The sequence below is a fragment of the Erythrolamprus reginae genome, chromosome 2 (assembly GCF_031021105.1).
Source record: "Erythrolamprus reginae isolate rEryReg1 chromosome 2, rEryReg1.hap1, whole genome shotgun sequence".
Lineage (NCBI taxonomy): Eukaryota > Metazoa > Chordata > Lepidosauria > Squamata > Dipsadidae > Erythrolamprus > Erythrolamprus reginae.
The window spans coordinates 40370170-40380221 of NC_091951.1; positions in this window are offsets into that span (position 1 = coordinate 40370170).

The following is a 10052-nucleotide window of genomic DNA, read 5'->3' on the forward strand; positions in this document are numbered from 1 at the left end:
GTGCACTCGTGAGAATTAACATTTTGCTCTGATTAACATTTTGCAGGGTATGAGATGATTGTCGACAAACTTGTTATGTGTATTTTGAGGATGGTTTGAATAATGATGACCCATATTGGGCTTCCTTATATTTTGCATCCCTTCAGGATCTGTAAATCTTGAGGCTGCAGATTCCAGAATTCTTACTCATCTTCCGATGAAATTTGCAGGACATTTCCAGTTGAGGGTTTGTTTCATACTCTGTGTCAGGGTTCCAAATTGCATCCAAAATTAAATCAGAGTCCGAGGCATTGCGTTCCTCAAAGTTCCAATTTATTAGCAGAGCCATGTTGACATATCTGTGAGAAACCTGAATCTAAGGCTACCAAGGTTTTCTCCACCCAGTTTAAATTCCCTTGTTCACACTCCCACAAGTTCATCACAGTTGACCAGTTTCCTTCATGCCAACATGTCTGTTACTCCCATCAACTTCCCGGCAGGTGTCGAACAAAAGATGGCCTTGAGAACCTAGAAGGAATTTGTTATGGCTGTATTTCTACTTCCCTCATTCAGCAACCCCTCCCAAATCCCCACAGCACAAATACAGCCTTATAATGCATTATATGTGGCAGGCCAAAGTCTCCAAATCAAACGATGGCTTTGGCTTCTTCCTCTTAGAGATTGTGTTCTCAACACAGGCTTTAACTGTATTTAATTAAAAACACAGTAGCTGCATTATTTGATTTATATACATTGAATCCTTTATCTTATACAACAATGCCTCTGGGTGGCTTGCAAGAATTAAAACTAAAAATAAATTGGAACTACAATCCAAGTAGAAATAGAAACATAGAAGATTGACAACAGAAAAAGACCTCATGGTCCATCTAGTCTGTCCTTATACTATTTTCTGTATTTTATCTTAGGATGGATATACAGTGTTCCCTCAATTTTTGCGGGGGATGCGTTCCGAGACCGCCGGCGAAAGTCGAATTTCCGCGAAGTAGAGATGCGGAAGTAAATGCACTATTTTTGGCTATGAACAGTATCTCAAGCCTTCCCTTAACACTTTAAACCCCTAAATTACCATTTCCCATTCCCTTAACCATTTAGATAATTACTCACCATGTTTATTTATTAAAGTTTATTTAAAAATATATTTATTAAAGGCAGATGAAAGTTTGGCGATGACGTCTGATGTCATCGGGCAGGAAAAACTGTGGTATAGGGAAAAAACCCGCAAAGTATTTTTTTAATTAATATTTTTGAAAAACCGTGGTATAGACTTTTCGCGAAGTTCGAACCCGCGAAAATCGAGGGAACACTGTACTGTATGTTTATCCCAATTAACTTCAATTTAAATTTTAAATTGAAATTCAATCACTGTGGATTTACCAACCACGTCTGCTGGAAGTTTGTTCCAAGCATCTACTGCTCTTTCAGTAAAAGTAACAAATGTCCGTCAACAGAGCTCACTTAATGTTATTTGCAACATATTATTAGAGTAAAGTTAGTTAATTATTGCATAGGCGAGCTTTTTTTGGGGGGGGATTTCCGCTCTATGAACAGTTGGTTAATTTATGACTCAGTGTGCTGTTCGAACCCAGGAAATGGACACATTCAGTAACCGCTATGACGTCTCCGTGAATGGAGCTGCAGAAAATCACAGGGGAACACTTCAACAATTGTTAAGCAACCACCCACCACTTCCTGTTCTCTGGAGTTTACCGGAGTGCATTATGGTACATTACAGATATCTTACATGGAACCAGGAACCCTGGAGTGGAGTCCACAGTGGGGCTGCTTTTGTGATCCCAAGAAAACTTGAGTATTATACATATTTTAGGAATTAAATCAGCTCAGCTGGATAAAGAATGCTAATACGACCACCATTGACTGATCCTTTGAATTAATGGCTGTATATCTTTAAGTATGCCACACAAGAGCAACTTACTAGGGTAATCGCCAGTATAGATCAATGGAGTGTTGTAAGCTGTCCCAATAAATTGGGAAATTAATTATTACTGTATGGGTCTGTTGTGCTTCCTCATCTTGCTGCTTGGTGTTATGATACCCTCTAGTGTTTCACAAATATTATAACATTTTCTGAAGATGTAGCCATGCTTATTGTTATATAACATGTATTTCTAATTCATATTTCAAAATGTTGGTCTTTTGCAACCATCAAACCAAACAAGAATCTAGAGATACCTTGAAGATTGGTTTATCTACCACTATATCCATTTCTGTGGATTTCAATCTACTTTCTCAGATGTTTGGTCCGAATTTGCAAAGGAGAAGAATCTGTATATGCACAATTATTCCCAAGAAGAGGAGGAAAAAGTGGCTGGGGAATTGGTGAAGAGTTAGGGCAAGGGTCTTCAATTTTTTTTAAACAGGGGACCAATTCACGGTCCCTCAGACATTTGGGGGGTTGGACTGGCTAGGTAGGTGTGGCTAGGTGGCCATGTGACTGGATGGGTGTGGCCAATTTTGCAGTCCATTTTGCCGTTGTCCTTGTTAAGCTGTACTTGCTGAAGCCAAAGGCATCTATGTATTTATTAAACCCCCCCAAGGGAAAAAGAGCACATACTTTCTTGTCATTTGCCTAATTTCAGTACACCAGCTGTTAAGTCTGTATATAACCAATGTAAAATCTGTAAAAGAAAATGCCTTGTAAATACTGTTTAAACTATGAATAAACCTTGGCCGCGTCTGATTGGCTAAGACGCACGGCCGTTTCTTTTAGGCGCGAGCCTTAAACGTATAAAAAGGGCTGTTCTGACACTGACAGCTCAGATGCGTTCCTTGCTGAAGTCACTTTCGAGAGAGCTGAATAAACGGAACCATCTTGTACTCCTGTCTGAGTCTCATTCATTTCACTGGCGACGAGAGAACGAAGAATCCACGAGTCAAGCATGAATCACCTCCAGATCGGCCGGGCTCCCGACTACTTCGACCCCGAGAAGTCGTCTTGGGACGCCTACATGGCGAAATTTGAAATCTTCCTAGAAGCGGCAGGAATGGGAGAAGCTGAAGACGACAGGAAGCGGGCGATCTTCTTGAACTATTGCGGGACCGAGATTTTTGACCTCGTCCAAACGCTTACCGACCCGCTTCCAGCGAAATCCGTTCCGTGGGACGACCTCCAAGCAAGACTGGCAAACCACTTCAAACCAACGAAGCCTGCCGTAGTCTACAGACATCAATTTTCCAGGATGACCCAGCGTGAGTCTGAGACAATCAATCAATTCGCCACGAGACTTCGCACGGTGCTGTCAAAGTGCAAATTTGACAGCCCAGAAGCTCGCCTCACAGACGCTCTGATTTTTGGTATGAAGAATGCGACCGTCCGGAACAAAATCCTAACAGAGGACGACCCAACGCTTCAGTCAGTCATCAAGCTGGCTCAAACAGCCGAAGTAGCTGACGCGGCCGCCAAAGAACTCAAGGAACACGAAAAGAAAGACACCGTCTCCAAAATCTCCGTTGCTGTTTCCCGCGCCGAAACCACAGATGACCTCAGCCCAGCTGCCACGGACGACGACACCTGTCTCCTGCTGCCTTCCGAGCAAGCCAGACAACCCAGATACCAACGCCCCTCCAACCCATGCCCCGGTTGCCGAGGAAATCACCCACGACAGCGTTGCCCCTTCAGGGACGCCATTTGCCGCCGCTGCAATCGACGCGGGCACATCGCCGAGGCTTGCAGAGCGCCCCTTCCAGAGGAGTCCTTCTCTACACCCCGCCAACAACGTTTCAACAACCAGGCACAACAACCGCGAGACAACAAATTTTCCAGAGGCTTCAATCGCAGAAACGACTCTACCGCTAACCGTGACTACGCACGAGGTAAAGCACAAACTTACGTAAATTGCGCAACTGCTAAAGGAGGGAACAAGATTATCATCTCACTACTTTTAAATAACAAACCTTGTAACCTAGAATTAGATACAGGCTCTAAGCATTCTATTATGCCTTGGGACAAATTCAAAATGTATATGCCAAATTTTCTTAAAACTGATTTTGTTAACTCAACTTTAATAATAAGGGATTTTCAAGGTAATGTCATACCTGTTTTGGGGAAAGTAGATGTGCCTGTGAAATTTAAAAATTGTGAATATTTTCTTCCTCTGATTGTGGTTGAGGGAGCCAAACACTCCCTCCTGGGGTTAACATGGATGTCTCCTTTGGGAATTGAAATACTGGGTCTTTGTCATGTAAATGCTGAACCTGATATTCCTAACTTTATCCAAGAATTTCCTGAGGTTTTCAGCCCTACTTTGGGCACCTATAATGGGGCCCCTATCTCCTTCTCTCTAGATCCCAAGGTACCCCCAGTCAGACTTAAGCCTCGCAGGGTGCCCCTACCACTATTGCCTAAACTTGATATCCAATTGGACAAATTGATTGCCCAGGGCATCTTAGTCCCTGTAGAACAAGCGCCATGGGAAACCCCCATTGTCACTCCAGTTAAACCTGATGGCTCCTTAAGGGTCTGTGCAGACTACAAAGCCACTATCAATAAGGCCCTTCAACACCATCCATACCCGATCCCAGTGGTCCAACAATTGCTTCATTCTTTGGGGGAAGGGAGAGTATTTTCGAAAATCGACCTGGCACAGGCATACCAACAGCTTCCGGTCGATGAGGCCACATCCCTGGCCCAGACCATAGTGACCCATAGGGGTGCTTTTAGGTGCACCCGCCTGCACTTTGGGGTCAGTACCGCCCCAGGTATTTTCCAAAGTTTCATGGAACGATTATTGGCAGGTATAAAAGGAACCTCCCCATATTTTGACGATATATTTATATCAGGAAAAAACCAAGCAGAATTAAACATGCGCATCAGAGAAGTATTGGCTAGACTGCAAGCTAAGGGGTTAAAAGTAAAACCAGACAAGTGTGTGTGGGGAGCAAGTAGCATAGAATTTCTGGGCTATAGAATAGACAGTGAGGGAATACACCCCACAGCAGACAAACTAGAGGCCATAACCAAAGCACCCGAGCCAAATAATAAGACAGAACTCCAAGCATTTCTGGGCCTCCTTAATTTTTATTCTGTCTTCCTTAAACAGAAGGCAACGGCAGCAGAACCACTACACCGACTGCTGCAGAAGGGAGTTCCCTGGACCTGGGGCACAATGGAGCGCGAAGCTTTTCATAAAATAAAACAGTTATTGACCTCTAAAAGCGTAGTGGTTCAATATAGCTCAACTTTGCCAATAAGGCTCACGTGCGATGCTTCGGCGTATGGGGTTGGTGGGGTATTAGCTCACATAATGCCAAACAATACAGAGGCCCCCATCGCCTTCTTTTCTAAAACATTGTCCATGGCAGAGAGAAACTACAGCCAATTAGACAAAGAGGCATTGGCCCTAGTCTCTAGCGTTAAGAAATTCCATTATTATCTCTGTGGGAGGAGTTTTGAACTAATAACAGATCACAAACCCCTGCTTGGTCTTCTAGCTGCCAATAAACCAACTCCTCCCTTCATGTCCCCTAGATTAATAAGATGGGCCCTTTTCCTGTCAGGATACCAATACCATCTAACACATAAGGGGGGAAAATCAATAAATCATGCTGACGGGTTAAGTAGATGCCCCATGCCCGAGTTAGTCTCAGATCCAACCCCCACAGAGGATGTCTTACTAATTGACCTTGAGGAAAACTGCCTGACCACTGCCAAAGAGGTGGCTGAGCACACCAAGAAGGATTTACTATTGTTAAAAGTAATCAATTGTATTCTAAAAGGATGGTTGGGAGACTCTGAGGAAACTGGGCTGTCAGAATTCAAATCTAAAAGGTTGGAATTATCCTACTTGAAGGGATGCGTGTTATGGGGTGACAGGGTGGTCATTTCCAATACCTTAAAACAGAAGGTACTAAGTATGTTGCATGCAGGCCACCCAGGCATTGTCAGAATGAAAGGGTTGGCCAGGGGCTATTTGTGGTGGCCAGGTTTAGATAGGGACATTGAGCAATGGGTAGCAAACTGTGACCCTTGCCAGGAGTCACGGCCCAATCCCCCGAAAACAACACCTCTGGAATGGGAAAGACCCACTGGGCCATGGTCCCGCATTCATATTGACTTCGCAGGGCCTATTGGAACCCAAAACTTTCTAATTGTGGTAGACGCGTTCTCCAGATGGGTGGAAATCATTGCTATGCAAAACATTACTACTTGTGCCACCATCAAGGCACTATACCATTTGTTTGCCACACATGGGTGCCCAGACATCCTAGTTTCAGATAACGGGCCACAATTGACTGCCAGACAATTTGAGTGTTTTTTGAGCAACTTGGGGGTCAGACACGCACTCACATCCCCTTACTCGCCATGGGTTAATGGCCTTGCAGAACGTTATGTACGTGTGGCCAAAGAAGCCTTGCGCAGGGCAGGCCCAGGGGAAATACAACACAAATTAGATCAGTTTTTATTAATGCAGCATATCACCCCAAATTCTATCACAAATAAAAGCCCAGCAGAGATTTTAATGGGTCGAAAAATAAGGTCCCCCCTGGACAGGTTGCACCCTCGTTATTGTACTCAAAATGTAAATAATGAAACATGTATAACACCTGAAAGAAATATGTACTTAGGGCAACTTGTTTTTGCTAGAAATTTTGATGGGGGGTTGAGTTGGCTGAAAGGAAAAATATTGCAACAAACAGCCCCAAAGTCTTATGTGGTACAACTGGAAGATGGCCGCACATGGAGGCGGCACATCGATCATTTAAGGGGGCGCATAACATCAAATGAAGTGCCGGCCGCTAACGGAAATTCTTCCCCCCAAGCAGACATTAATTCGCAACTCGAACTTTTGGAATTACAAAAGGACTTACCACGGCCAGATGCCTCCTCCAGCGACGCCGAGCCTTCCTCCTCTTCTGGGCACGGTGCACCATCAGCATACTTATCTCCGCAGGCCAGAGCCCCAACTTGGGCCCAGCCGCGGACAGGAGACAACGACGAGCCAACCTCCACCATAGACATACCAGCCGGTAATGATCTGCGCAGGTCTGAGCGCACGTCACGCCGGCCCAATCGATTGGAGGACTACGTCACTTGGCTCACTGAGTGACAGTTGTCTCAACTAATGAGGGAGGGGTGTTAAGTCTGTATATAACCAATGTAAAATCTGTAAAAGAAAATGCCTTGTAAATACTGTTTAAACTATGAATAAACCTTGGCCGCGTCTGATTGGCTAAGACGCACGGCCGTTTCTTTTAGGCGCGAGCCTTAAACGTATAAAAAGGGCTGTTCTGACACTGACAGCTCAGATGCGTTCCTTGCTGAAGTCACTTTCGAGAGAGCTGAATAAACGGAACCATCTTGTACTCCTGTCTGAGTCTCATTCATTTCACCAGCAGTTTCAGACTTCTTAAAATAAGCCATTAAAGAAAGACTGAAACAAACAGGACTTCCTTCAAAATAACTCCTGATTATAAGTTTCTGAAGACATACAGTAAACCAGACTGATAACTGCACCAATTAAGACTGCAATTAAAACCCCCAAGATTTGGGAAAGAGGATCACTCTAGAATCCATTAGCATTGCATTTCTCTGAATGCACCATATATCTTTACCTCATGCAGGGCCGCCGATAGGGCGGTACTACTGGTAGTGGCGTCAGGGGCCCGGCCAAATTGACAAATAGGGGGGCCCGGATGGTTTTGTCGGCCCCCTGGCGCCCGCAGTAATTTGTGCCCAGTGAGCAGCGCCGATGCCGAGCTCCAGCTCCTCGCTCGCACAGGTGCAGAAGTACCGGCCCTCTCTTGGAGCGTGCGGCGAAGGTAGGAGCCCCTTCGGGGTGGCGGCGTTGGGGAACGAGGCTTGGGCGACTGGAGCGTTCCCTGTAGCTGTAGGCTGCGCACGCCTTAGCCAGCGCACCCCAAAACGCCCCCCCGGCCCCGCACACCCTTTTCCAAGGGAGCGCACGCCGCGGCCGCCCCCCTGCTCCTCTAGCCCCCTCGCGCCCCTGGCTACTCGCTGCTGCCCCCCGCATGCCCGCGCGCCCACTGGATCCACTGCTCTTTCTCCTCCGCCGGCCAAGGTTTTTCTTGCCGAAAAAGAAAGAAAGAAAACCTTTGCCGGCTTTTCCCCCCCTTAATTTGAATGTTTATTTATTTATTTATTTATTACTTAGATTTGTATGCCGCCCCTCTCCGAAGACTCGGGGCGGCTCACAACATATAGAAACAAATCATAAGCAATCAGACAAATTTAAAATATTTAAATATTTAAAAAACCCCATATGCTAACAGACACACACACAGACATACCATGCATAAATTAAACGTGCCCAGGGGGGAGATGTTCCAGGCGGGCTGGCAGGGACATTGAAAATCACTTTCGCCAGCGTCCGGAGAACGAGAGAGAGTGAGAGCGACAGAGCAAGATAGAGAGAGAAAGAGAGAGAGAGAGAAAGAGGGGGGAGAGAAAGAGATAGCAAGCGAGAGAGAACGAGAGAAAGAGTGAGAGAAAGAAAACAAGAGAGAGAAAGTGAGAAAAAGAGAGAGAGCAAGAGGGGGAGAGATAGAGAAAGAGGAGGAAGAGAGAGAAAGAGAAAGAAAGAAAGAAAGAAAGAAAAAAAAAGAGAGAGATGAGAGAGGAAGGAAGAGAGTGTGAGAGAGGAAGAAAGCAAGATAAAGATAGAAAGAAAGAAAGAGATGAGAGGGGAAGGAAGAGAGTGAGAGGGAGGAAGAAAGCAAGATAGAGAAAGAGAAAGAGAGAAAGAAAGAAAGAAAGAAAGAAAGAGATGAGAGAGGAAGGAAGAGAGTGAGAGAGGACTGTGTTTGACCTCAGAGGGCCAGGGGAGCGCTTGCCCAGGGTGTGTGGCCATGGTGGGCATGGCACGGGATTTGGGGGCAGTAGTTTTAAAATGGCGGGGGGGAGGGCCCAGACACTTAGGCTGTATGGGGCCCCAAAATTCCTGATGGTGGCCCTGACCTCATGTATTGTAAATTGATTTCTGATGCATTTACTCACCCCCTCATCACCTCGAGGTTAGACTACTGCAACTACTCTACATGGGCTACCTTTGAAGAGTGTTCGGAAACTTCAGATCATGCAGAATGCGGCCGCGAGAGCTATCGTGGGGCTTCCTAGATTTGCCCACTCTGCGGCCTGCACTGATCATTTTCCGGTCACAATTCAAAGTGTTGGTAATGACCTATAAAGCCCTACATGGCATTGGATCAGAATACCTGCAAGGCTGCCTTCTGCCGCACGAATCCCAGCAGCCAATCAGGTCCCACAGAGTTGGACTTCTCCAGGTTTCGTCGACTAAACAATACAGTTTGGCGGGACCCAGGGGAAGAGTCTTCTCTGTGGCAACCCCGGCCCTCTGGAATCAATTCCCCCCAGAGATTCAAATTGCCCCCAATCTTCTCGCCTTCCGCAAGATGTTGAAGACCTATCTATGTTGCCAGGCATGGGGGGACTAACTATCTCTTCCTCCACCATCACCTTTTTTTCTGACTGTAATAAATGAGAATGGTGTGATTGTGCAGTAATGGTTGTTTTTAATATTTATGGGCATAGTTCCCTCTAAGCTGAGCAGTGAGCAATCGCTCACTTAAAAATCATCATCAACTCAGAGTTTTCCAAACCTGCCCAGAAGCCGAGAGGGAAAGAGTGAGAGGGAAGGAGAGAGAGAGGAAGAGAGAGAAACAAATAGAAAAAAGAGAGGAAGGAAAAGAGAAAGAAAAAGAATGGGAGTAAGGAAGAGAGAAAGAAAATCAAAATCTAGTTTGAAACTAGCTCAACTATTTAAGTGGCATTTTGATATTGATAGAGTTGCCCTATTATGAGCTCACTGTTATAGACACACAGTACAGTATTTTATTTTGAAATTCTCTGAGGCAAAAGAGGGTGGGGTTTTTATTTGTTTGTTTGTTTATTTATTATTTCTGTGCCGCCCAGTCCCGAAGGGACTGCCGCTCAGACACTATACTTTTCCGCCCACCCACCCCAAAAAATTAGAGGGAACACTGTTTATGGATTTTAAATTTAGCTTTTTATCTAGTTTTGGATTCCGTATATTGTATTATTGTTGTTGTGAGCTGCC